Raw genomic sequence first — 25,604 nt, forward strand, 5'->3', positions numbered from 1 at the left:
GGAGACTGTGCAGAAGGGGACACTGGGACAAAGAAAGGCTACTGTTATTATCCTCAAGGGATCAATCTGTGACAGATCGTGTTTAATGTATTCGTTAATGACCCAAATATAGAGAACTAAATATGGGATTCTGAAATTCAGACCTGGTGATAAAGCTGGGATGTGATGCTGGGGAGCGGGGAAGGAATGATCCACTGAAAGAAGCCAGCATGGATCAGATGACTCAGGCAGCTGAAATGAAAAGTGTGAGATAAACTTGAGAGTTTCAAATTACAATACTGGGCACTCAGAAATCAATATCATTTTTGGTTTCTTTTTTTTTTTTTCTATAAATAGAGGATTTCTAAATTGGAAGACAAAAAAGATCGTTCCTTAGCTGAAAGATGAAGCTCTGAACTGCCAAGGAATTTACTTGGCTTCTGGTGTTTTCCATTGTAAAAAGCATTGGTTAAACCTTAGTTGACAGATTAAAAGACTTTGCCTTTTTGACCTAACCAACTGAGTGTCAAAAGGGATAACTTTCTGCAAAAAATTTTGGAGAACAAATATTAAACAGGAAAAAAGTTCTGAAGTTAAAAAAAATAAAATTGGTCTTCAGCAAGTTTAGGATAAAAAAGAAAAAGAGTGAATTACTGGAACACTGGAATGGCGTTCCACAAGTAGCCAGCTGGAATGAAAATTGTTTTAAGATGGTGTTTGGAAATCTACTGAAAAGGATTGCACATTAAAATAGGAGAGCTTAAGAAGACTCGAAATTAAGTTTGTGATCAAGTTGTTGTAGATCAGCAAGTCCTTGGATATTTAGTGTCTCTGAAACAAGAGTAAATCACTTATCACACTGTATATTAATGACACCTTTCTGGGACTGGGTTGCTTGGGGGAGGGAGGGTAGATTTTTCCCTGATGATCCATAAATGGCTACTGGCGATTGAGCAAGAAGAGTTGCCTTCCCCTGACGTGTGTGCAAAAGAAGAAAAAGCTACCTCCAGTTTTTCTGGAGCCATTACACATTTAAGAGACTAGAACAGCTCAGGCTGGCAAGTACTAATTTTGACCCACTCTCTCTCATTGTAGGATGTGGTTGACTTTCTTGGTTCATATGTTTCATCCTGCCTATGCAAGATGCGTTAATATGAGAGCAGGTAGACAAGAGAGGCTGAGTTTGAGTCACAGTATATATGTAGTAAATGCTAAATAACAGTAGTGTTGTAGGACATTGGTAGAAACACTGTTTCAGAAGCTACATTCAGTAACACAGATGATCTGTTCCAGTTCTGTGTTCCTGGTAAAAACTGCCTGAAACATGAAATCTTTAATCAGGCAAAACTTTTCTTAGAACTTTTGCTTAGAACTGTACTGAAATTTTAGTCCCCTTTAATATTTCTTCTTCTGTGAAGGCTTCCTGCTCTCTCAGATATTTATTTTTCCTAAATAGCAATGTGTTCCCTTTAAAAAAAATCACAGTGTGCCAACACTACATAGTCTCTAAAAATTTACCCAGCAAGACACATCTCAAATAATTGTAAAGAAACCTAATGACAAGGGAAGGCAATAAGAGGTCGGAATTGAAAATTTTCCATTTCTTTAAGAAATAGCAATAAATAACTTCTTTTTTTCCCTAAAAATATCCGTCAAAACTAACTTTGTTAATATTTGTGTTTTATTTCAAAATTATTGAATGGGAAATAAAAACCCCAGGAATTATAATAAGGACAGAATGAAATATTGCTGTTCAAAAATAAAATAAAACATTTTAGTTTTATTCAAAAAACACCTAAGAGATAACCCTGTCATCGGTCACATCCGCCACGGCTTCACGAGAGGAAAATCCTGCTTATCAAACCTGATTTCCTTCTATGACAAGGTAACCCACCTCATTGATCAAGGGAAGCCAGTTGATGTGATCTTTTTGGATTTCAGTAAAGCTTTTGATACTGTCTCTCACAAGATCCTTCTGGACAAAATGTCCAACACACAGCTGGATAAACACATCATATGGTGGGTGAGCAACTGTCTCATGGGTAGAGCACAGAGGGTAACAGTGAATGGGGTAACAGACTGGTGACCTGTCAATAGTGGGGTTCCACAGGGCTCTGTGCTCTTCAACATCTTCATAAATGACTTGGACACAGGACGAGAAGGGATACTAAGCAAATTTGCAGATGATGCAAAACTCAGAGGAGCTGTTGACTCCCTTGAAGGCAGGGAGGCCCTGCAGAGACACCTCAACAAATTAGAGGACTGGGCAATCACCAACCGTAGTTCAGCAAGGGCAAGTGCTGGATTCTGCACCTGGGATGGGGCAACCCTGAATGTATATCATCATCATGGCTGGGCTTCGCGAACGAAGATTTGGGAAGGCTCTACCCACATTTGTTGCAAGTGCGTTGGTGGCTAAAAAGGCCAATACGAGACAGGCATGTCCGGTTGCAAAAGGCACAGCAGAAAGACTCCTCAGATGGTAAATTCTGCAAGACACGATTCTTTCTGCGTTGTCTTTTCTCCTCAGGAGTGGTCCTGCGTGCTTTCTCAAAAGCATCAGCAGCGTTATAGATGGTGTGTCTCCAGGTCTCCCGATTGGAGGCCAGAGTAGACCAGTTATGGTGATCAATATGGCCAAGGCTGAGATGTTGTTTCAAGGAGTCCTTGTATCTTCTCTTCAGGGCTCCTCTCTTGTGGCAGCCAGTGGGAAGTTCACCTTAAAGCAAGATCTTAGGGAGGCGGTGGTCCTTCATCCTGGAGACGTGTCCTGCCCAACGCAGCTGTGTTCTCATCAACATGGCCTCAATACTTGTGACTGCTACTTGTTCTAGAGGATGTATATACGGAATGGGGAATGATATACTGGAAAGCAGTGCCACAGACAGGGACCTGGGGGTCCTGGTCGATGGCAAGTTGAACATGGGTCAGCAGTGCCCTGGCAGCCAGGAGGGCCAACTGTGTCCTGGGAACATCAGGCAAAGCATCGCCAGCCAGTCAAGGGAGGTGATTGTCCTGCTCTGCTCTGCACTGGGGCGGCCTCACCTTGAATATTGTGGCAGTTCTGGGCATCACAATATAAGAAAGATATTAAACCACTAGAAAGTGTCCAAAGGAGGGCAATGAAGATGGTGGAAGGCCTTGAGGGGAAGCCATATGAGGAGTGGCTGAGGTCACTTGGTCGTTCAGCCTGGAGGAGACTGAAGGGAGGCCTCATTGCAGTTACGACTTCCCCATGAGGGGAAAAGGAGGGGCAGGCACTGCTCTCTTCTCTGTGGTGACCAGTGACAGGACCCAAGGGAATGGCCTGAAGTTGTGTCAGGGGAGGTTTAGGTTATAGAACCTATATATTAGAAAAAGGTTCTGGAACAGGCTCCTCAGGGAAGTGGTCGCAGCACCAAGCTTGCCAGAGGTCAAGAAGCATTTGGATGATACTCTCAGGCGCATGGTATGACTCTTGGGGATGGTCCTGTACAGAGCTGAGGGTTGGACTAGATGATCCTTGGGGGCCCCTTCCAACTCAGAATATTCTGTGATTCTGTGAAAAAGCAATATTTTGAAAGAGCTACAAGTTTACTATGGAAATATGATTTTAAAGAAACATATTTTTCACTCTTTTTGGGGTTTTAGATTTTTTTTTACAACCTGTAATTAGTATTAAAACCTGTATTTAGTATTAAAAACTCCTAAAATTTTGTTTGATTCTGATGCAGACTGGACAGGGAAATGGATAATGAGATCAGTCAGTGCACCAGTGATTAAAGTGATCTAGGAGATACATTTCAAAGCATAGCCCAAGGAGGTTACACTATTTCAAAAGAGAAAGTATGTCACGATTGCCTTCTTTTTTGTTTTCTTATATATTTCCAAAGCTAATCTGTGATGGCATCTGTTTATTAAGCCACATAGACCATTTCCTTCATCTAATTCAGCAACTCTTATGATCATAACCAAGTGATTTTGAAAGACTTTTTTCAAGTGTAGACGTGAGTTCACCATGGTCTGAGGAACACAAGTGATATAAATTGTTTCCTTTTAGACAAAATTTGGGGAGTTTACTGTCATGTACATTGCAAAAATTTCCTAAAATACATTGTTTCTAGGCCCCAGTCTGGTGACATGATTCTGAATGTGACATTCTCTAATTTTATGTGAAGAAAACCAATACCTCATAATTCTGATTCCCATAACCATTATTCCTTGTTCAGGTACCCAATTGGGAGGCCTGGAGACACACCATCTATAACGCTGCTGTTTCCTTTGAGAACACACGCAGGATCACCCTTGAGGAGAAAAGGCAACGCAGAAAGAACCATGTCTTGCAGAATACACCATCTAAGGAATCTTTCTGCTGTGCCTTTTGCAATCGGATATGTCTGTCACGTATTGGCCTCATAAGCCACCAGCGTGCCTGCAACAAATGTGGATAGAGCCTTCCCAAATCTTCGTTCTCGAAGCCCAGCCATGATGACATCTTGTGTGAATAAACATTTCCTAATACACTTTTTTCTTTGTGAAAGCCTGTAATTTTTGAGACACCTGGATGCAGAAATGAGGAGACACCTTTTCACTCTGAAGAAATAATTCTGAACTCTGGGGTTCACGGTTAGTCTATCCAAGTGCTTGAACAAATGAAGATCAAGGGACCGGGTATTGTAATTTGGCTGTGCTGGGGTGTGGTTATAAGGATTCTTGGCGTGCCTCTGGTCTGACTGCTCTTCAGGGTATTCCTAGGCATGGTCTAGGAGTAAACTTGTGCCGTGGCACATTCCTTGTTGACAGTTTAAATGTGTTGGAGTGTGGCCATGGAGAGGATTGTCATGGATTAGTTCATTAATATGAAAGAGCCACAGTATCCTGTGCTAGAAACCTAGAAGATAGAGAGTTTTGGATAAATCACAGAGTGCCTACTCATAGAAACATGTAGATGTGAAATAACTGGGTGTCTAAGGGTGCTGTAGAAAACATGACCAGGTCACGTGTAATGACGAGTTCATATTTGCAAAGAATATCACAGTAAAAAGTGTTTCTGTTGAAAGAAACAAAATAGTTGTGGGGCTATAGGAAGTGTGATTGCAGATAAAAGTGCCAACTACGTAAAGTTTTGGTTATATGGGAGTAGGGTGATAGACTGATGTATGGAAAGACATCAAGAATTTTAAAAGAATATGTCTTTTTTTCCAAAGGCAATAGTATTACTAGTGGAAAAATACAGCAAAGGAAAGCTTCCTTACTATGAGTTTGAATAGACCGTGAAATAGTTTTTCAGGGAAAGCAGAGAAAACTGTGCCAACTACACGTTGTACAACTGTAGTGATTTTGGATGGGATTGAGTTAATTTTCTTCATAGTAGCTTGTATGGTGCTATGTTTTCGATTTCTGATGAAAACAGTGCTGATAACAGAGCAGGGATTAGTTATTAGTGAACAGCATCAAGGCCTTTTTTGCTTCTCACTGCGCTCCCAGGGTGAGGAGGCTGAGGGTGCACAAGAAGCTGGGAGGGGTCACAGTTGGAAAAGCTGCCCCCTGACTGACCAAATACTATATGATATCATGCTCAGCACAATAAAAACAGAGAGGGAAGATTTTTGTCAACTCTGCAATTCCATGGGAACTGGCTAGGCATTGGTCTGCTAGTGGGGAACAGTTTGGAGTTTTAGCACAGCTTTTTTTTTTTTTTCTTGGCTTTGTTTTTCTTTGCTTTTTGTCATTATTTTTAACTTTTCCTATTAAAGTGTCTTTATCTCAGCCCACAAGTTTTCTTACTTTTACCCTTCTGATCTTCTCCCACAACCTACTGTGGGGGAATGAGTGTGCGGCTGTGTGGTGTTTAGCTGATGGCCAAGGTTAGCCCACAACCACAGCTAAACTGAAAAAGAATTAAAAGCTACACTGCCTAGAAAATTCTCCCCTGAGAAGTTTGTCTAGAACTGCCAGAGATAGTTATCATGGCACATTCATAAGATGTGAAAAACATAGAGGTGAATAAGGTGAACCTCGGAATGTTACAAAACCTGCAGTATTACTGCACCCAAACATGTTGTATGGATAAAAAAATATAATATTATTAGGTTGTATATTGAGAGTCATTTGGTATTAAGGGATAAACTGCTGCAGATGCATAGAAAGTTTAAGAGATGAGAGTACCTTCATCATTAAGTCACAGAACATTAAAAAAATGATAGCATGTTATCAGAAGGTAATTATACACATTCTATAGACATTCTCATCTGGTGTAAATCAGCAGATTTCTTTTGCAGTGAGAATTTTAGTGATTTATGAACAGAGGAGAACTTAGCTCACTGTGTTCCCATGCTGTCCTTTTAACACTGTTTAGACCAGAAACATTCATGCTCATGTTTTCCTGAATTTTAAGATGCTATAGATTGTGAAATCGTTGGCAGCCTGGGAAGTGCCATCTAATCACTCCTGTTAGCTTAAAGGAAAAGCTGTTTGACCACACAGAATACTTCACAAAAACAACAAAAGAGAAACTCATTTAAAATTCCAATGAACAGGAACGATGAGCTCAATCTTGAGAAGTGCAAAACATACATTCCTTTCCTTGGAAGAGAATAGGGCAGATCTTGCAAGAAATAAAGAAGCAATTTCTCTAGGGCTTATGCCTAAAAGGAGCTGAAAATCTCCTAGGAAGTGTTAAGTGCTCCAGATTGCCACTGAATTCTTATGATTCTGTCCCTCCTTCTCATAAAGGCTTAAAACCAGTATACAGCATTGTGCTTCTAAATCCAAAGGCTGTTTTTTTTGTTGTTGTTGTAATGAAGTATACTTTTATTTTCATTTCAAAATACTTGCTTTTAAAAACCATAAAAATTGTGCTTTATCTGACAAAATGAAACTAATAATTTTGTTTGCTACTAGTATCCTCCATGCAGTAATGTGAACTGAGGTATCAAATATTTAGTACTATGAAACACTAATATGGATATGGTGATTTCTCATTAATGCTAACAACTTTAATTCTCATTAGCTTGAAATAATTATTTAGCTGCTTAGAAAATGATTAAATTCAAACAGAAATATATAATGTGTTTACAAAAAAGAACTGGTTGACATTACAAAATGTTAATGGCTTTATTCCTTAAAACTTATTATTGGATTGTCCCATACATTTAAGGAATGGTCTTAAAACTGGGGACTGTGTTTTTATTTTAGTGTAGAAATTGCATCCAATTTGGAAAAGCATTTTGGATCTATCAGCTACAAATTAAGCAACAATCACAAAAATAATAAACCCCAAAATAAACCCTAGAACAATATAATTTAGATTTTAATGGAAAAATAAAATTATTTCCCCATAATTGTTTGACTAAGCCTGCTCTTATTTTCCCTTCATATGTAGAATGTTGGCATTTAAAGGTTGGAAGTACAGTAGCATTAACACTTTCACACATGCAGAGCCCAGAAACCCAAGGATAAGAAAGGCTAAGGCTCCTAAAGCAACCATGAATTTTGGGTGGGACAGTCTATGGGATCTGAGCTTCACGTTGCTGTTTGAAAGCTTGAGCCTTTTTGTTGAGGGAGAAGCCTTCTTTTGTGCATCCTCACCTTTCGGGTTTTAGAACTATGTGCTCAGCAGTAATGAAAAAGCTTGAGAAGCGAGTGTGAATATGGAGTGATGAGAAATGTTCTTGTCTTGGATGGTACACAGGGAGCTTAAGTGAGGACCTCAGGAGCAGATGCATGGATGCTATTAAAGCTTATGTGCCAAAGCATTAAAACTAGAACTGTTCTTCTCCATAAAGGACAGAAAAAAAAAAAAGCCCTTTAGCCATAAATTCGCCAGTAAAATGCATGTGCACTGTATCATTTGGCTCAATAAAAAATGCAGCATGTGGCAAAATTTTAGACAGATAAATGTAATTAACACTGAAAGGCAGATGGCAAGGAAAAGGGACAAGGGGAAAAACTACAGAAGGGTGGGATGCAGTGACACTCTCTAATATTATAAGTACATTAAGAATTCCATCCTCATAGGGGACAATATTTAAATGCTTTCCTAAACAGAAGAATATGACAGATTTTTTTCCTGAATTAGAGCCTAAATTTTCAAGTGAGGGTCAGTGAATATTGGTTTATGCATTCGTTGTAAAATGTTGTTATCCAAAGTATAAATTTCAAGCATCCTGGTGCTAAGAAATGTGTTTAAGAGTGGCAGTTATACCATTTCTTAGAGGTATGATAAGAAGTGTCAGTGCCCTGCATAACAAATCATGTTTATGTTACAGTAGAAAGTAAACATTTGCATTTCAAACCCACACAAACTGTGGGTAATATGCTAAGGTTGCTCTAAGTCAGCCTTGCAAAAAGTTCTGGAGCCTGAGTTCTGAGCAAGTGACTGTGAACAACTACCATGTATTTCATTTCAGCCTGAGCAACCTATGGCTTAGAGTGTCACACAGTGGGGGGTTTTCAGCTCTTGGATTTAATGGAGAGATAGTGGCAAGGAGTGCATTAGGAAAAAAGGGAGGAGTGAGGTGGAATTAAACTGGGATTTTAAAAAATGGAAAATCAAAGTATGAGGTTTCAGGCCTGTCAAAATGTTTAATTCTTCTTGTTCAAGCTGCAGATGGTTTGAGTCATCTTGTGCCAGAATTAACTTGGTGACACAGTAAAATAACCTTTCAGAAATACGTTTCCCATATTTTATTCATTGTTGCACTTTAGCTGAACCTATTCTTTGCATGAATAAGGTATTTGAGATCAGATGCCCTCTTCATACTTGCTTGGTGGGAATTAGAATGTGACTTGTTAAGAGCTAAGCCTAATTATGGAATGAAGGCATGAAATGTTGCTTTTGCTTACAGTGTGTTGTGCATCTTCATCTGTCTATGCAAAATACTTACGAAGTCTGCTAAAAACGAAACCCTTGTGTCTACATCCTGCAAACAATCTGGAATGCCACCTTCTGTTATATAATAAATGCAGACTTATCTATGAAGAAGAAAAATAAACCACATGTAAAATTTGTTCAGTTGAACTGGCTGTTTGACTTAAGACAAAAGGGTCTTTTCTACCATTTGGATGGTTCTTCAGACCCCAAAGCAGTGGACAACAATGAAGTAAAAGTTAAGGTGTGACCATTAAAACATTCCAAGAAGTTTAGCAGATGAAGGTACCAAGTTAAAAGCTGGGAGTGAATGCCAAAAACTGCCTGTTTCAGAGGTGGCATATTTTATCCTTTCTACTAGGGGTTCTTGCTGCCTTCTATCATTTTACAGTGCTGATGGGAGCTGTGGAGGGTAGAGCAGGCAGCATTAGAACAGAACTCTGTTCAAGGTCTGAAATGGCCCTGGATGTCTGAGAGACAGATTTTGAGCAAGTTTTTTACATTGCTTGAATCAATTTTATATAGCGTAGTGTTTCTCTTTACAATCTAGGCTTCTCATAAACATGCACAAGAAAACACCATCTACTTTTAACCCTGAGTATTATTAGTTGAAGTGACAGTTAATGAAATAATATGTACATATATGTTTTTACAATGTGCATATCTCATTATACAATTAATTAAAAGTGCAATATTTATCCAATGCAAACTCTGTACATATTCAAGCGGTTTCTGTAAAAAGAATATTCTGAATTTGAAATTAATTTTGGATTTTTTTTTGTATCACAAACAGATTTTCTGTGCTTCAAAGGAAGGATTTTATTCAAGCAGATGACATCTTTCAAATCAGAAGCAGCATTTTAAGTTCAAGTGCTACATTTTGGTCTGAGGCAGGTGATTACTTTTATAAATCAGCTGTAAAAGGTAATCCTGAAAGCTCTCCATAAATAATAACCAAGACTGAAAATTTCTGTATAGTGTGTGTGTATAATGGGAGGAAAATAGAGTTGAGGGAAATGGAGTTGAGTTTAAATGACTTTCTTCATGTAGCTAAATGGGTATTTCTACCAAGGAAATCAAATGAGGGGTATACATATGGAAAGAGGGCAGGATCTGGTACCAGCTTTGCAAATGCTTCAAAAAATTATGCTGAGCAGCCCAGTCTGTTACAGCTTTTGAACAAAATCTGGAGGAGTGTTCATAACAAGTATAGAGCAATTTACATATTTTTCAGTTGTCAGACACTGTGCGCCACAAACTAACAGGGATGACTGGGTAGTATGGAAATCTGCTGCTGAAAAATTGTCCAAATAGATTTCAGTTCAACATGTTCTCCCATTACTGTCTGTGAGCATTTGTAGAAGTAAAACTTTCTTTGGAGCTGGTGAATTGTAAACCTTCACAAAAGATTTATTTAACCCATGCTGTATTTGTGCCAACATGGAAAGTAGTTTAGCACAATTAGGTCACATAGTCAGGAAGCAGTAATGCTATGGTATCTATGATATGGATAACTATTCATGAAGCTGCAGTAGGGAAGTCTTAGTTTTCAGGCTGATACAGCCAACCATTTCAATTAGATACAGCTCAAACAGCTTTTGCAAGTAGTTTCTCTAAATTTTCAGGTAAATTGCTTCTCAAATTCTGGGAAATGCTTTCTATTTTGTTCTTTCTATTCTAATCCTGTACTAAAATATTGTACAAATTGTAAATAAAATAGTTCACATAGAGTTATTAGAGCTTGCTGTTATTCAACTGTTTTATTTGGTAAGTATGAATAAGGTCGTCTGTAATCTTTCTGACCACTTCAGGAGTGGGCATAAAGGCAAAACCTATTGAACTGCTAATTTGTTGAACAAATATTTCAGTGTTCTTCACCACAAATATAATGTTTCTTTTTAAAATTTAAAGAGAAATTCGAAAGTATTGTGTTACCTGTCATGTATATCTGGTTGTAGTTCGGATTACATGTAGGTGAAATCTTGACATAGCTATATGAGTATAGCCTTACAAAGGACCCTCAGCAAATCATTCCCAAAAACCCTGGAGAAACCCCTACCTGGAGAAACCCCTCCCATAAAATGCTATTTTCACACCAAACACAGTACTTATTATTTCAGTTAAGGTCTCAGAATTTTCAGTTTTCCCCTCTTTCTGTCTGGAAAGATCCAAGAGTAATTTAAAATGCTCATTTCATGTTGTAGAGATGAATGAGAAATAAAAAGGTTTTTTTTTAAGAGAGAGGATGTTTATTATTAAGACTGATGGGAAATTGGAAACTATTTCCCTTGAAAAAGAATTTAAAAAAAATAACCCTTAATCAAGATGAGAAGGCAAATCCACAGATTTTTGTGGTTAAGAATTGATGAAAATTCCATTTGAAAAAACTTCAGTGGAAATTTTCAGCTTTCCGGCTATGGCCATGGAAGCATTTTATCAGTTGGGAGAAAGGAAAATCAACAGGAACCTTCTAGAGTGGAATCTGGGGAGTCATCATTTTGGTTTTACTTAAAGGAAAAGTGTTAGAAATTCTTTCCAATTACAGGTTTCAAAAATGCTTTATTTATTATTATGGCAGTCACAGCTGTCCACTTTCAGAATTCCTCAGTCACACCAATGGATGGATGGAGGTTTGTTTTCCAAATAGCAGTTTGATTTTCTTGCTGTATTAAGTTCATTATCGTGCAAGCCTTCGACAATGTTTTCCTTATGTTCTCTACCTTTTTAACCCTTTTTAACCCTTTTAATGTCTGTGTTTAGGTCACTGCTTTTGGTCACCACATTTGTGTAGCTCACCCTTTGGAGATATTTCAGTTGTGGTGTGTTCCTTTGTTCTTGTAGCTTTTCTTACCTTACAAAGGTAACAACCTCGCTACAGCAGCTCAAAAATATTGGAAAAGATCATGAAGAATTTTCACAGTCATGAATCATGAGGAATTTCACAGCATTTAAAATAGTGATCAATCTTAAAACTGTTTGTCTACACAATATAAGCAACTAGCTTCCTCACAAAATGTAAAAATATTCTTGACAAATTTCAGAATTATTGACAAAAGTCAGTTATATCTGTGCCCCAAAAACAGTGGTATTGTTTAGTTTAACAGCTTTTAAAAATTCAGAGATAAACTACTTCCAGGTTACAGAAGGCTTAAGGTTAATCTCTATATTAAGAGATTTAAATGTGAGTTAATAAAGACCAAGTAGCATGGAGATATCTCAACAAAATTGCTTTCAAATTATTTTTCATCTCTGGAAGATCATCTTTCAGGTGCATATTGATCAGAGGACTTATTCTGTCCTCATAGCAATGTGATTTTCTTGTTTTAATGTCAGAAATGAAGTTCTAATTATCTGAATTTATAGTTTCACTGTCAAATCAATGCCTTGTATCTATCAGATGTCAAAATGATGACTAAAAGTATGGTGTATCATATAATGCCAGCAACTTACTCTTGCTCTTTAATAGCAGCCACTGGTCACAGATGTAGTAATTGAAGACCTAAAAATATTGAATGTCTTTCTGAAGCTCTCATTTAGGAGCTTGACATTTTTCATGCTTCTATGTATTTGAGAAAACAGTATATTTGAGAAGCTGATGCAAGCGTTGATATACGGTTTCTTACTTATAGGTTTGCATTGAAGGAACACTTTTCCCAATGTTTAAAAGTATATAGAACTACATTTTTTGAAAACTTTGAACAGAACTGCAGCAAAATGTTCGAAGCTTGAAACTCAGATCTTCACATATAGATTCTTTTTTATAAGGAATCAGTGCTTTTCCTAGTTTGAAGGAAAAATAAAAATAGAGTCATACATGATTGAAAAGGCAATTTTTACTTGCCTAGTTTAACACAAAGCTCACAGAAAATGTAAATATAACCACTAACATTTGACTCAGTGAAAGAAGAACTTCAAAGACGAACTGGAACATTTAAAAATCAACTTATTATGCAAGGGCTCTTGCCCCTCTCCTTTCTTTTTCTTAGCAGAGAACAAAATGCTTGGTAATCTGCTGCTATTAACTTTTAAGGTCCTAACCACTGAAACATCAAAATACAATACAAAAGTAATTTTCTAATGTGTTCCAACTTCCTCTTTTTTTTTTTTCCAGTGAAGTACGTGGATTTTTACTGCTTTTAGTGGCAAAACATAGCGAGTTGAGCTGTTTTGGGAATCAAATAAAATTTTGAGTAATCTTTTATGGGAAAGTGGTTTCATAGGGAGTGGTTTCATTCCTTTTACTTAGAAGGAAATCTCTCATCAAGAGGAGACACTGCACAAAATAACCAATAATTCGAAACTGAAGAACATGCACTTTCAAGTCCTCAGTGTGCTTGTTTCAAGCTACTGATGTGGGCAGGAGCATGTTCGTCTAAGGTGAAGACCTAAGGTAAAGGTCTTGCTGTCTTACTTGAGTGTGTGTCTCCCAGTTCTTTCTCAACTCTAATTGAGCTTTGGCCTTTCATGTCTTCCTCCTGCATATACAAACCATGGCTGTGTGTCAATTCTTTTTATTGACTATAAGGAGAACCTGATGTGACTAGCTGATATGTAGATACATTCACTGCATACATCTAAAATTAGATGATTTCAGACAACATTACCGATGACTTTACAGATGCATACGTGAATCAGGGATGCATGCAAATAACACTTAGGAGCTTAACTCTGGGAGAGCGACCTCTGGAAACTCCTTCTGTAAGGACTGATTGAAGCACCAAAATAAGAGTGTTATTTATAAGGAATGCTAAAAAGCTTTTAATTCTTCCATCAGCTGCTGTTACCAACTATGATGGTGACATTATCTGATTCCTACCTTGTCAGTGTTGTCTTTCAGAATCTGTACACTGGCAATGCAAACAGCATAGGGCTGAGATGCAGGAGATGGAAATGAGTGGAGGGTATTGGAGCTTTCTGCTGTTGTGGTACAGGGCTGATGCTGGGAGGGGACCACATGATAATATTCTTAATAGGCACGGTCTATCCTGGACAGGAGGCCTTAAAATCATTTATAATGCTTGTGTAAACCTTAAAGGACAATGAATCTCCTGAACTTTTCCATGGCATTTGCTGGAAAAATGCAACACATTAAGGACAGAATAACTGAATACACAAATGCAAGCTTCATAATTTATCCTTCTGTGGAGTGGGTTCTACTGAAATTGTGCATGTAAAGTGAATTCTACATGTACAGCTTTGCATCTGATGCACTGAACATAGGTTAAACAAATACAGTCAGAGTCAAATGTTTACCAAACCTTGACATTGTCCATTCTTGAGTCTTATCTCAAGTGTGCTGTGGCAAGTAACCCTCCCTAGCTATTCATACAAGGAATCTGCTGCCTTTTATGCTGGTAGCCCAAAGATGGATAGATAGAAAGATACACATGCTACTGAAGGGCACATGAAGCACATAATTCTCAGATTGTACATGCATACTGTTATGAGGATAGATACCCTCTGGAAAATAATGAGAAAACAATTAATCTATTGCAGTAGGGATTTAGGGCAGGAGCCAGCCAACTGTTGCATATCCACAGAATCACCCAGCCCTAAGAAAGTATGTCTTAATGATTTAATTACTTTTCTCATCTGAGTGGATATTGTAATTCTGATTACAGAAGCTGAGGATGAACACGCTTAAAACTAATAAATACAAAGTGCATTCATCTGAAATGAGCATCATCAGCACTCACAATGAAATTTCATTTATGGGCATTGTTTCATTAAATGTAACCTCTAGCTTATTACAGGCACATTATTTTTCATTTTTTATGCATGATGTCATTCCTTTATTTAAACAGACCATGTTAAATATTTTATGAAACCATTAAAGGAACAAATAATAAAATTTTGCATTAAAAATGGATCTGTGAAAGTGTCTGGCAACTAAAATACAAACAAACAAATAAACAAAAAGGGTGGAATTATGTTGCAATCTGTCAGAAATTCTCCTGGAGTTTTATCTGTGATTTGGCCACTGTTACTCTATTTCTCACTCAGTTGGCCTATTAATATGAGATGTGTAAAATGGTAGAAATATGTGAGCTACCTTGGGGCAGAATATGATGATCTTGTTCTACCTCAGACTTTTAGAAGATGCTAATTGTGTGCTGGGATTTTTGTTTCCCCAAAGCCCTGTTTCATGTATTTAATTAGAGGTTTTTTAACTTTTAAAGTATTTCCTGTGTGCACTGGCAAGTATTTTTAAGAACCATGTCCTGTGTACTGAGGCAATTGTGCAGATTAGCTAAAAGAGTCATTAAGCATATCTGCTTGCACAAGACTGTCATAATCCAGTCTCCAAGCATAGTTTTATGGCTGCTGCAAAAGGCAGGGTACAGATGGGGTGTTGAACTTGCAGTTTAGCACCTCCTGTGAATCCCATTGACTTCAGCAAGAGCTGAGATAATTCTTCGATTTGCGAAATCTGACACCACAAAAGATAAAAATTAATATAATGGCAAACCCCTCAGTATTTATGTAGTGAAAACTCCTACTAAACATACTGAGAGATCAATACAGTTCTATGGAAATCAGGAGAAAGATTCCCATTGGCTTCATAAGGAGCTGGATCAAGTAACTAATTACTGAAGATATGATCCTGCAAGAAGCAGAGCCAAATCTTCATCCCCCAAAGGGAATGGTTGTGGTGGTGGTGGGAAAATTCACTGTATTCAGCAGCTTCCAGTGCTGCTTTGTACCTGAGAGATTTGAATCTTAAATGAATGAAATTCAAGACATTTTCTTTGTGACCCAGAAAAAAAGAAAAATAAAAAACAATGACAGGAACTGAAATACACAGATCTGAGTTTCAGTGCTAATGTGTCCAGCTATTACTTTTCAGTTTTCTCCTTGCAGAAGGACTAGCTTTGTCAAGGTCATGCCACAGATAAATCATTTCTGCTTTTCAGCAAGGTCTTCCTAAAGCAACTGTAATCAGGACCTTCTGTAAATTAGGATTTATTTCTAAGGAATACGTTCTTATTTCAAATGACCTCTTATCTCTTTTTTCTCCTTTCTTCTTCCCTTTTTAACATCTAAGTGATTTGTAAACTTCTCACATTTCAAGGACATAATTAAGAATGCTGATTACATTGACATAATTCTCAACACTGAAGAATGTGAACAGGAGTGCACTTACTGCGTTTTAAATACCTCTGTCCCATCCTCTACAAATAAATGGAAGTAATAGAACTTGAGAAATAAAAAAGGTCATGGTCCCTCCTCAAAAGGTGCTAGGTTGAGAGTAGGTCTTTATGCATCAAGAAGAGAATGTAGCTGTTAATATGTTGTCCAAAAGAGAATAACCTCTGTTTATGGCAAGACTCAGGCTTGATGAGAGTAAAAGGATGCTTCTCTGATACTATTATTTCTTCAAAGTACACATTAATGTCTTTAAATGCAACTCATGGCTCTCATTAACGCTGTTATTATGAATTAATAAGACCTCCATCCCTTAGTTTGGTCACAATGCTCTTAATTAATAGGTGACCTATCTTAACCAGATATCATATTTTACATAGATTTTCTGCTGATAACCTGAGACAAATACCAATGCATAATTAATTTTTTTTAATTAATTCTCAGTGTATGATGTTGTATGGATTCAAAACCAGAAAGGTACTAATTAGAATTTTGTTTTAATTAGCCTTGCTTATGCTAAGTGTATTCTGCAGTACTCTGTGCAACAGAATTGGTGATCAGGAGGATGGTTCAAAACTCCTGATGGGGTTAATATTGCAGCTCAATAGTAACATGATTCCAGTGCTGCTCAAGGATGATAATTGCAGATCCATATTTCCATAGTCCTTTTCCTGGCTGTGTAGTTACTATCTCCCAGCTGTGATTCTAGAGCAGTTTCAAATTAGTAAAGAGGTTAAGGAGTGTTACTGTAGTCGTCTCTAAGGGCCAAGGAAAGTGAGTACCTCTTATCCAACCAAGACTTAATCTACCACTTACAAGGCATTGCAAGAGCTTCTATGTGTTCCATTCTGTGAGTTTGCACTGGTAGACAGTGAAATTCTCTATAAGGAAATTTTGCATCTACTGAATGACCCAAGTTCAGCTAAGACTACCTGGATTATGGTCCTAAATGTGACAGCAATTTGAAGGATTTTTTTCACAAGTTACCAACAGTCAATCTGTGGCACGTGGTATATAGCACTAAGCATGAATCTGAGTAACACATCAGAGGACCTTCTTCATATCTCTCAGACTTTTTGCTTTTTCTCCATGTCTTTTGAATATTTTGTTTTGTTTTCTTTTGGTTTATTTTTTTTCAAACATTGATAGGAGCCCAAATCATTTAGATGGGTTGAAAAATATCACCTTTTGCTGCTGTGAGGATCCTGGTCTCTCTGGCCCTGTGCTGTTTCCTTCCTTCTGTTACCTTCGCAAAGATCCACAGAACAAAGTTTTTCATGCAATTTTCTGTACTGTTTGACAAAGACAGCATTATGGTCTTAAAGGCCATCAATAAAAGCTAGATTTTGACTTGTCCTTTCTTCCTCTTGCACCCTTTTACCAGGGGTTCTCTGTGCCTGGATCTCCAGCAGTTTGTCCATGTCCCATAGACCAACCCTGCTCACCTCCTCCTGTGGGGAAAAATGTACTGAGAACTATTAGACTTGTATTCTGGTAATGAAAGCTGTATAAGTAACAATCTTTCAAAGGTCTTTTTTTAAAAATTACGAATGTTCAGCATGTTAAGGGACTGTTTAGGAGAGCATCTGTTCATTCAACATCATTCAAAAAAATCTGGAGTATGGAAACAATGGATAACTTTTAAAGAATAAGAACTTTCTGGGAGATTTTCAGTGTATTTAGTTTTTTTTTTAATTCTCTTTTTAACTTCCATAGAGCTTCTTCAAGGACTAGAAGTCTTTATAATTATTCCAGGCAAGTGCTCCTAGCACAGGGTTAGATGTCCTCAGTAGAAAACAAGAAAATACCATACTAGCAAATTGACAATAGTGAAGAGCTATATATCTGGAATTAAAGTAACACACTTTGGCATTCTTATTGAAGATTTCCATTCAGTTCTAAAGTAAGCTTATGCTGTGAATGGGAAAAGCAATTTTTATCCAATTTCTCAAATGACACTATTCTTGTAAAGTTTTGCTTTTGTATTTCCTTTCAGAAGGAAAATACATATTTTTTTTAATCTTCTGAGGAAAAGTTTGGTAGTGACTAAGGGATGGAAATATGAAATTTTCCTTTGGGTGACAGCATAAATTGTTCAAGTTAAAGTTTTTAATTTCATTAATTTAATGACTATGCTTTGGAATGTCTATTTAAGAAAAAAATAGTAATTTTCCTATTTGCTGTCACACAGATTCACCTGTTCTTCCGTTAAGTGATATTGCCAACTGAGGATAGCATAATATAGGTCTTTCTGTGTGCATTAAAATTTTATGAGATCAGAGCAATGGAGGAAAGAAAAATTATGTTTATTATAAAAGCTTTCTGGAAAGAAAAAACCAAACATGGTAAGATCCAATTAATAAATCTTACAGTTTCTGCTTGACCTTAAAAAAATTCAGTATAATGATATACCATAGGGCACAGTAATACTAAATAACCTTTTTATTTGTGAATCAGAAGGATCATTGCTCATCAGCTGACATAATTTTTGCTTGTGATGTACAATAACAGCTTCCAAGGAAAATCTTATACAGAAGGCTATTTCTCTGCTCTCATTTATGTCCCAGAAACCACCATAAAATCATAAGCTTGAACAGCATTAGGTGTTCATAGAATAGCAAAAAGCCTTCGGTTGGAAAGGACCTTAAAGACAATCTCGTTCCAACCCCCTGTCACGGGCAGAGGCACCTTTCACTACACCAGGTTGCTCAAAGCCCCATCCAACCTGACCTTGAACACTTCCAGGGAAGTGTTTCCAGCTTCTCTGGAAAACCTGTTATAGTGCCTCACCAACTCCTGGTTGCTTTCTTCCTGGTGTCAAGCTAAACCTCTCCTCTTTACGTTTAAAAACTGTCCCCCTTGTCCTGTCCCTGCGATAGGAAAGTATGTCTCTACGGTTGTGTTACCACTGCTTGTAAGATACCTTCCATATGTAGTTCACCTACAGAGAGACTGAGAGAAGGTTTCCTCTTACTTTTCTATTTGATGTTCTGCACTGAGCTCCAACCTTTGGATCAACAAAGCTTTAAGGCCTTGTTTCTTTGCTGTTGTCCATGGTGGCTGCTGTATAAAGCCCTGAAGATTTCCTCCCCTCCTAGTTCAAAAAATATCTACATTTCCTCCCCATGAATGTTCTTGCCAGCCTTGAAGAGGGCAGCCACCTCTGCAAGCAGGCTGGGAGATGATAAAGTCTTTGACCTCACAGATTCTGTTGCTTCTCTCTACTTTACTCTTTGTGAATATGTGTAGGAGTGGAGAATAGAGAGTTCGTAACCTCAGTTTTGTCCCACCAGAAGCTTTTTAGAGGACATGGCAATGCAGCTCATAAGATTGTCATAATATAATGGCCAACTGATGCCAAAAACATGTTGGTAAGTTAGATATATCAGACCAAATCTGAATTCAGTTATATAACCACAAATGTAAAGATATGCAATTTTTCAGAGGTGTGGAGGAGTCCAGAATCCAGCACCTTATAACTAACATGCATCATGCAGGTTAACACTTTATCTTTTGGATTATTAGACAGAATTGTCCAAGATATAATGATGCAGCAAAGTCCAAACTACATTTGTTGAGTATGCCAACAAAAGTTTGTTTTAATCCATCCATTATAGTTAAAACTAATAAGAATAATTTAAAATTATGAATGATTGACAACCAGGGAAAAAAAAATTCAAAATTGAGGGTTAGTTTTGGCTATTATCTAAGCAGAGGAAACTGTCTTTTAGTATAAAATAGCTGTCCTGTTGAGGTGTCACAATAAATTTATCACCTCCAATAAAATGTAGAAAGTATTGTTTTTCTAATATTAGTGAAAGATGATGTCCATTCAAATTAGATTTTTCATTCATTTCTAATTGGCTTAAAATCCGGTTCAGCTACAGCTCTTTCACTCATAACTTGTTTAAAGGATTCTAATTCTCATAGATAAATAGGCATCCTGACATTTTTCATTTTCATCAATCATTAAGTTTCTTATGGCTGAGGTTACTGGTTGTGTATTGCCTTTCCAATATGTTATCAACTTCTGAAGTAACTGGGTTCAGATTGGATCCATTTATTTCATTCAGTACCTTATCTGCCTCTTTCCCCCACTTTTTTAAGCACTGTCGAGGGTCATATTGAAAAACTATCTCCAATTCCAACTGAAATCAACCAGGAAATGGCTTTATTTTACTTTTAGCTGCGACTGGAATCAAACAGGACTGCATCATTTTATAAAATGGTCATTTACAATACAATAGCATGTATGCTATGTTGAAAACACCCTAAATTTCTTATATATGCCTGTTTCTCATTTCATTCATTTAGAATTGCTTAAGAAGTAGAAAATGTTGTGAGAAGTGCTGGTTTTGTCTGAGGTAGAGGCAATTTTCTTCGCAGTAGCTGGTATGAGGCTTTTTGGGATCTGTGCTGGAAACAGTGTTGATAACACAGGGAAGTTTTTGTTATTACTGAGTGGTGCTTACAGAGTCAGGGCCTTGTCTGCCCCACACCTCATCCCACCAGCGAGGGGGAACAGGGGAACAGGAAGTTGGGAGGGGACACAGCTGGGACAACTGATCCCAACTAACCCAAGGGATATCCCAGACCATGTGGCCTCAGACTCAGCATATAAACCTGGAGGAAAACGAAGGAAGTGGGGGATGTTTGGAGTGATGGTGTTTGTCTTCCCAAGTCAATGTTACGAGTGATGGGGCTCTGCCTTCTTGGGGGTGTCTGAACACCGTCCTGGCCATGGGAAGTGGTAAATTAATACCTTGTTTGGCTTTGCTGTAGTGTGGGGATTTTGCTTTTCCTGTTGAACTGTCTTTGTCTCAACCCGTGGGTTTTCTCATATTTACCCTTCCAATTCTCTCCCTCATCACACTGGGGGGAAATGAGCAAGCAGCTGTGGGAGGATGAGTTGCCAGCTGGGGTTAAAGCATGACAGTCCTACTGAAAAGTAGGGGGCTATTAAAAAAAGTGTATTTTTTTGAATAAAAGAGACATTTCTGTATACTGGATAGAAGGAACTTTAGCAGGTACTTTAGATGGATAGAGTAATGGGCTCTGAAGGGCAAAACAAATCAAAAGAATGTTCCTTTTCAGTAGCACCGAGAGACTTGAAAGAGAATGTCAGGCTGCAGAGGCAGTTTGTGTGTTTGGATACACCATTTTCAATAACAGTGAAAGCTGAATGGGAGAGACAGAATTAGAAATTCTTCATATTTTGCTTTTATTTACAAATGCACTTCCCCAAGGACTGCTTTCTGAGGCAATCTGTAATATGTTTTCATCCTGCTTTAATCCTTACCCTTGTTTCCAGCTATCCAGGAGAGTCATCAGGGTGACTTTTAAAGTCTGGGACTTGTTTTTGAAGAAATAGGGCTTGTTCCAGATTTGTAAATATGTAACTTAATGGTATCTTTTACAAGTGTGAAGAGAATGAAGCAAGGACTGCAGAATAGGTCTTCCAGATGCTGTGGGACTGCAGGAGGTTGAGAATTTTTTTTCCCTGTATTTCACCCAGTTCTCATACTCCTTTTTTTCAATTTCCCATGGCGGTTATTGATAAGGACAGCCTAGAAGATGTGTGTGGGAAAACTGTTGTTATTCTTGAAATTTATGGCTTATAAAAATGGGCTAAACTTTGGCAATGCATTTTTTTTCAGATGAGGTGAGTGCTAGACATAGACATATTAGACACTTTAGATCAGTCTATTAAAGAGACTATAAATCAATCAGTTATATTTTATAGCAGTTTCTGTTTTCCCCATCTTTATCTTCACTTTTTAATAGAACTAATTTTATTAAAAGGAGATACTGGGAAATTACCTCAATTATGTTGCATGAGATGTTCAAGAATGGGGATGCTAAAGCAAAAATTCTTGTATGTAGATCTGATAAATCAATAGAGGAAGTTTAATGTCTGTGGTAAAGATCAGACTTCTTTTATGAAATGTAGAGAGTGAATAATAATTTTAGTGTTGTCTCAGGCTGTTTTCTTGTTAACAGTCTTCTAAGGAACATGGCATTTCCCATCTGCTCATGAAATAGTCACCAGGTCTACCTCAGGAATGACAGCTGGCTCACTGTGCTCTCACAAATGTGTGTCCTAGATACAAACTGGCTCAGGACTCTCCAGTGTTTTTCTTGTACGCTTTTTGAAACGTTTTTCATCCTGTACTTGCTCTGTTCCTTATACTCTTTCACGAAGCATCTGGACCTGTAAGGATAGAAAGAATATTGACCTGAATCACTACTGCAGTTCATGGCACCCCTTGAGATTTTTGAGCACTTTCTGTGTGTGCCAGCAGGACATAAGCATTATTTCAAGGACAGGGTGTCTTTGGCAAGGGCTGATATCAACATCCCTGTAGCCCTTGGCCCCTGCAGAGCAAACTTAGCAGAGAGCATGCAGTCAATGCCATCATATCAGATATCCTCAGGAACAGTATGGAGGACCTCCAGGGCTGAATGCAAGAGGTCTGACAGCATGTGCTATATCTCAAATAATTCCAAGATGCTCATACTGGCTCCCGGCTCTCTGTGTGAAACTGTGTGTTGGTGATGATAAAGGAGAGCAGGTTGGAGGAGGGTAATATATTTGCTTTTTGTGCATGATTTTCCTTCACTCATCCAATCCTGCCCTTTGTAAGCCATGAATTCACAGACATTTGGCATAATGCTCTTGACGTCTGGCAAGGGGGTAGCACAGGAAAAGGAAAGATGAACAGAACAAAGCTTATATGATATTTCATAAGCAGTTTACAGAACATTAAGGGGAATATTTTGTTCCAGTAGATTTTAGAATTCCTTGCAAATAAAGCTGGAACACAAAAGCAGTACATTTTAGGTTTTGGAGGCTTAGACCCCTTAACTCTTTTCTACTGATTTATTTGAGTGAATTTCAGATTTTAAATTGCACCTCCTATAATGATTGAATGCACTTTCCATATACCCAGTATTTATGGTGCAGCTGTTGGCAATGTTAATGTGAAAAGCACATCTCCTGAACATTGTCAAGCTCTTATTGTCACCTTTAGTTCCCTGGGAGATGGGGACAGAATTTTATTTCAGATTAAAAGGAAGAAAACTGTTACCTTTCACGGAAAACGTATATTTATGTTTCTCGATGTCTCTAAAGTGACTCAGACAAGGAGACACATATTTGAGTTATTGTTGCTAGATTTCATTATACTTGGTGCCTGGGTGGCTATACTATATTTTATGCTGTAAGGTTTAGAGTTGTTTTTGAAGGGAAGGGAAGCATTTTTTTGATCTTGATGAGGATGATAAAATGTAAATTCTAAGGGCAAAATTCAGAGGTGATGCCATTGAGAAAGAAAGTTCGATTTTTCATGCATGACAGTCATTTAAATTCAGGCCTCATCTTATCTTTTCTTTCTTTTCCACCTATTTCTGCCTGTTTTTCAATGAGTAAATAAGTCAAAATTGCTGAAAAGTAGATGCTGGTAGCCTATAAGAGATATGAATTAAAATACGATGAGAACAAAGCTAGATTCAAACCTAGGCACATAGGCATCTGACTTCCTAATATGTTTTATATGTCTTATCAGTAAGTCTTTCTAAGATAAATGTCTAAATTGCTTGTGTGGTCAGTAGACAAAACAGACGCTTCTGAAGGACTCTGGTCTGGTGGAAGGTGGCCCTGCCCATGGCGAGGGATCTTCAAGGTTCCTTCCAACCCAAACCATGCTATGCTTCTATGAGTCCAGAGGGAGAATCTACCAGTCTCAGGTTAGGTACCGAATTACACAGATGACTTCTCTCCCTAGAAAGCCTTTATGTTCACCTACATCTCCTCACTGATATTATGAAACTTATTTTTGACTGTCTGACTAATTAGGCCTCTGAAATTGTAGAAGCAAGTTTGATGCAAGAAAGAGGAACTTGATCCTACCCTAATTGAGTCTCTCAGGGAGCTGTAGTGAGTACAGGGAGAACATATAACTGCAAGGCAAGGGTTCCCAAGGAACTGTTTCTCCTGTCTCAGGCTGTGACACTGCAAATAGGGTCACCAGCCCAAAAGAAATTCAGTTGCTAATTTAGGTTCCCAGCTGAAAGCAGGGTCAAAAGCCTAATTATGAAACCTAATTAGATATTGACTATATGCAAAATAGAGCTCCTCCTTCATTTCCATCCAACATAACAGTATATACAGATTTAATGGTACAGTAATACTATGTAGGAATGCAGCACTTCTAACTAATAAATGATAATATAAAGACTTTATATTTAAAATTGACAACTTCTGATGGAAAAACATGACCCTATTTCCTTGTAATTATTTGATATCACTGTAAGTAACAATAAAAAATATTATTAAGAACTTTAACTTATACCTTGTAACTGGTGCTTCTACACTGATTTATAATAAAATCCCTCTTTTGCTGCAGGGTAGCAAAGGCACAGCAATACAGCATGTTATATGATAAGATTTGTGTGACTATGGGCTCCGTAATAGTACAAACACAAACCAGCATGTATATATGCACCACACACCTCTTAACAGCTTCTAGCTTGAAAGGGCAAGAAGCTGACCATCAAATAAAGTTTACCTGTTAGTAAATTTGATAATTATCTTTTAATTAACTGAAATTAGTTAGCAATGATAGTAACATGGAAAGGTAGGAGTAACCTGTGGTTGGATAAATGTGTGTGATAAAGATCATCAGGTAGGATAGTATGTGCACTGTGGAAAAAAGAAAGCTTACAAACATATTTTGATAGTTGTGAAACACCTTGGTACTGTTGCTCCACAGTGGGTTCCTGGAATTCATTCTGGAATTCCAGAATTGATGCCCAGGGAAGCTTCTTTTGTGCCAAGTTCTTGAAGGTTAGCACAGACTTCATTTGGTACGAGCCTGTAGGCCATCAAGTAATCTTGGTCCTCCTGTTGAGGCGTATTTGGCTTTCTGGGTGGCTGCAGTTCTTCCATTGTTTTTTACCCTGCTGACCAGTCTTTTTAAGCAGTGCTGGCCCACTTGTGCACTGGTGTGTTTTTAGTATTATTATGAAAAAACTGGAAATGTGCTATTTAAAATTCCTGTGGGTGTGCTTACTGCCAACTTCTCATTCAGCAGCAACACATGTATTTTTTTCTTGGTGGAAAAGCTTTTGTCCGTCAACTGAAGAGTTACAGTATGTCTTTGTGTCACAGTACAGTGTCTTGTGGTGATACACAGCTCTGAATTAGCTGTGTAATTACCTGAGGAACAGTGTGTATTAGATTCTCAAAGAACCCTTTTTAGTGGATCTACATGGTTTCTGACTCCTGAGCCTACTTTCTCAGAGCTCACACAGCTATTGTAGCACTGCTATGGAATGCATCCCCTATTTGGATTTAGGTTATCCTTTGTATGGAAAGACATGCCTGAAGCTAAAAAAAATTATTTATGAAAATTCTGTTCTCATAGAAACAAACAAAAAATAATTTTGTGGCTCAAGTACACTCTTGGAAGAAACAGGTCTGTCCTAGTAAAATCGACGTGTACACGGTGGGAGCTAAACTAGTTATGTAAGCTCCCTCATAATCAAGAGACAGGATGATTCATTCTGTGATAAATTTCAAAGGTAGATGTGCCCTTACTTTAAATTAAAATTAATTCTCACTTGCTAT

The sequence above is a fragment of the Pipra filicauda genome, unplaced genomic scaffold (assembly GCF_003945595.2).
Source record: "Pipra filicauda isolate LSUMZ 115617 unplaced genomic scaffold, ASM394559v2 scaffold144_size1929842_pilon, whole genome shotgun sequence".
NCBI classification, from domain to species: domain Eukaryota; kingdom Metazoa; phylum Chordata; class Aves; order Passeriformes; family Pipridae; genus Pipra; species Pipra filicauda.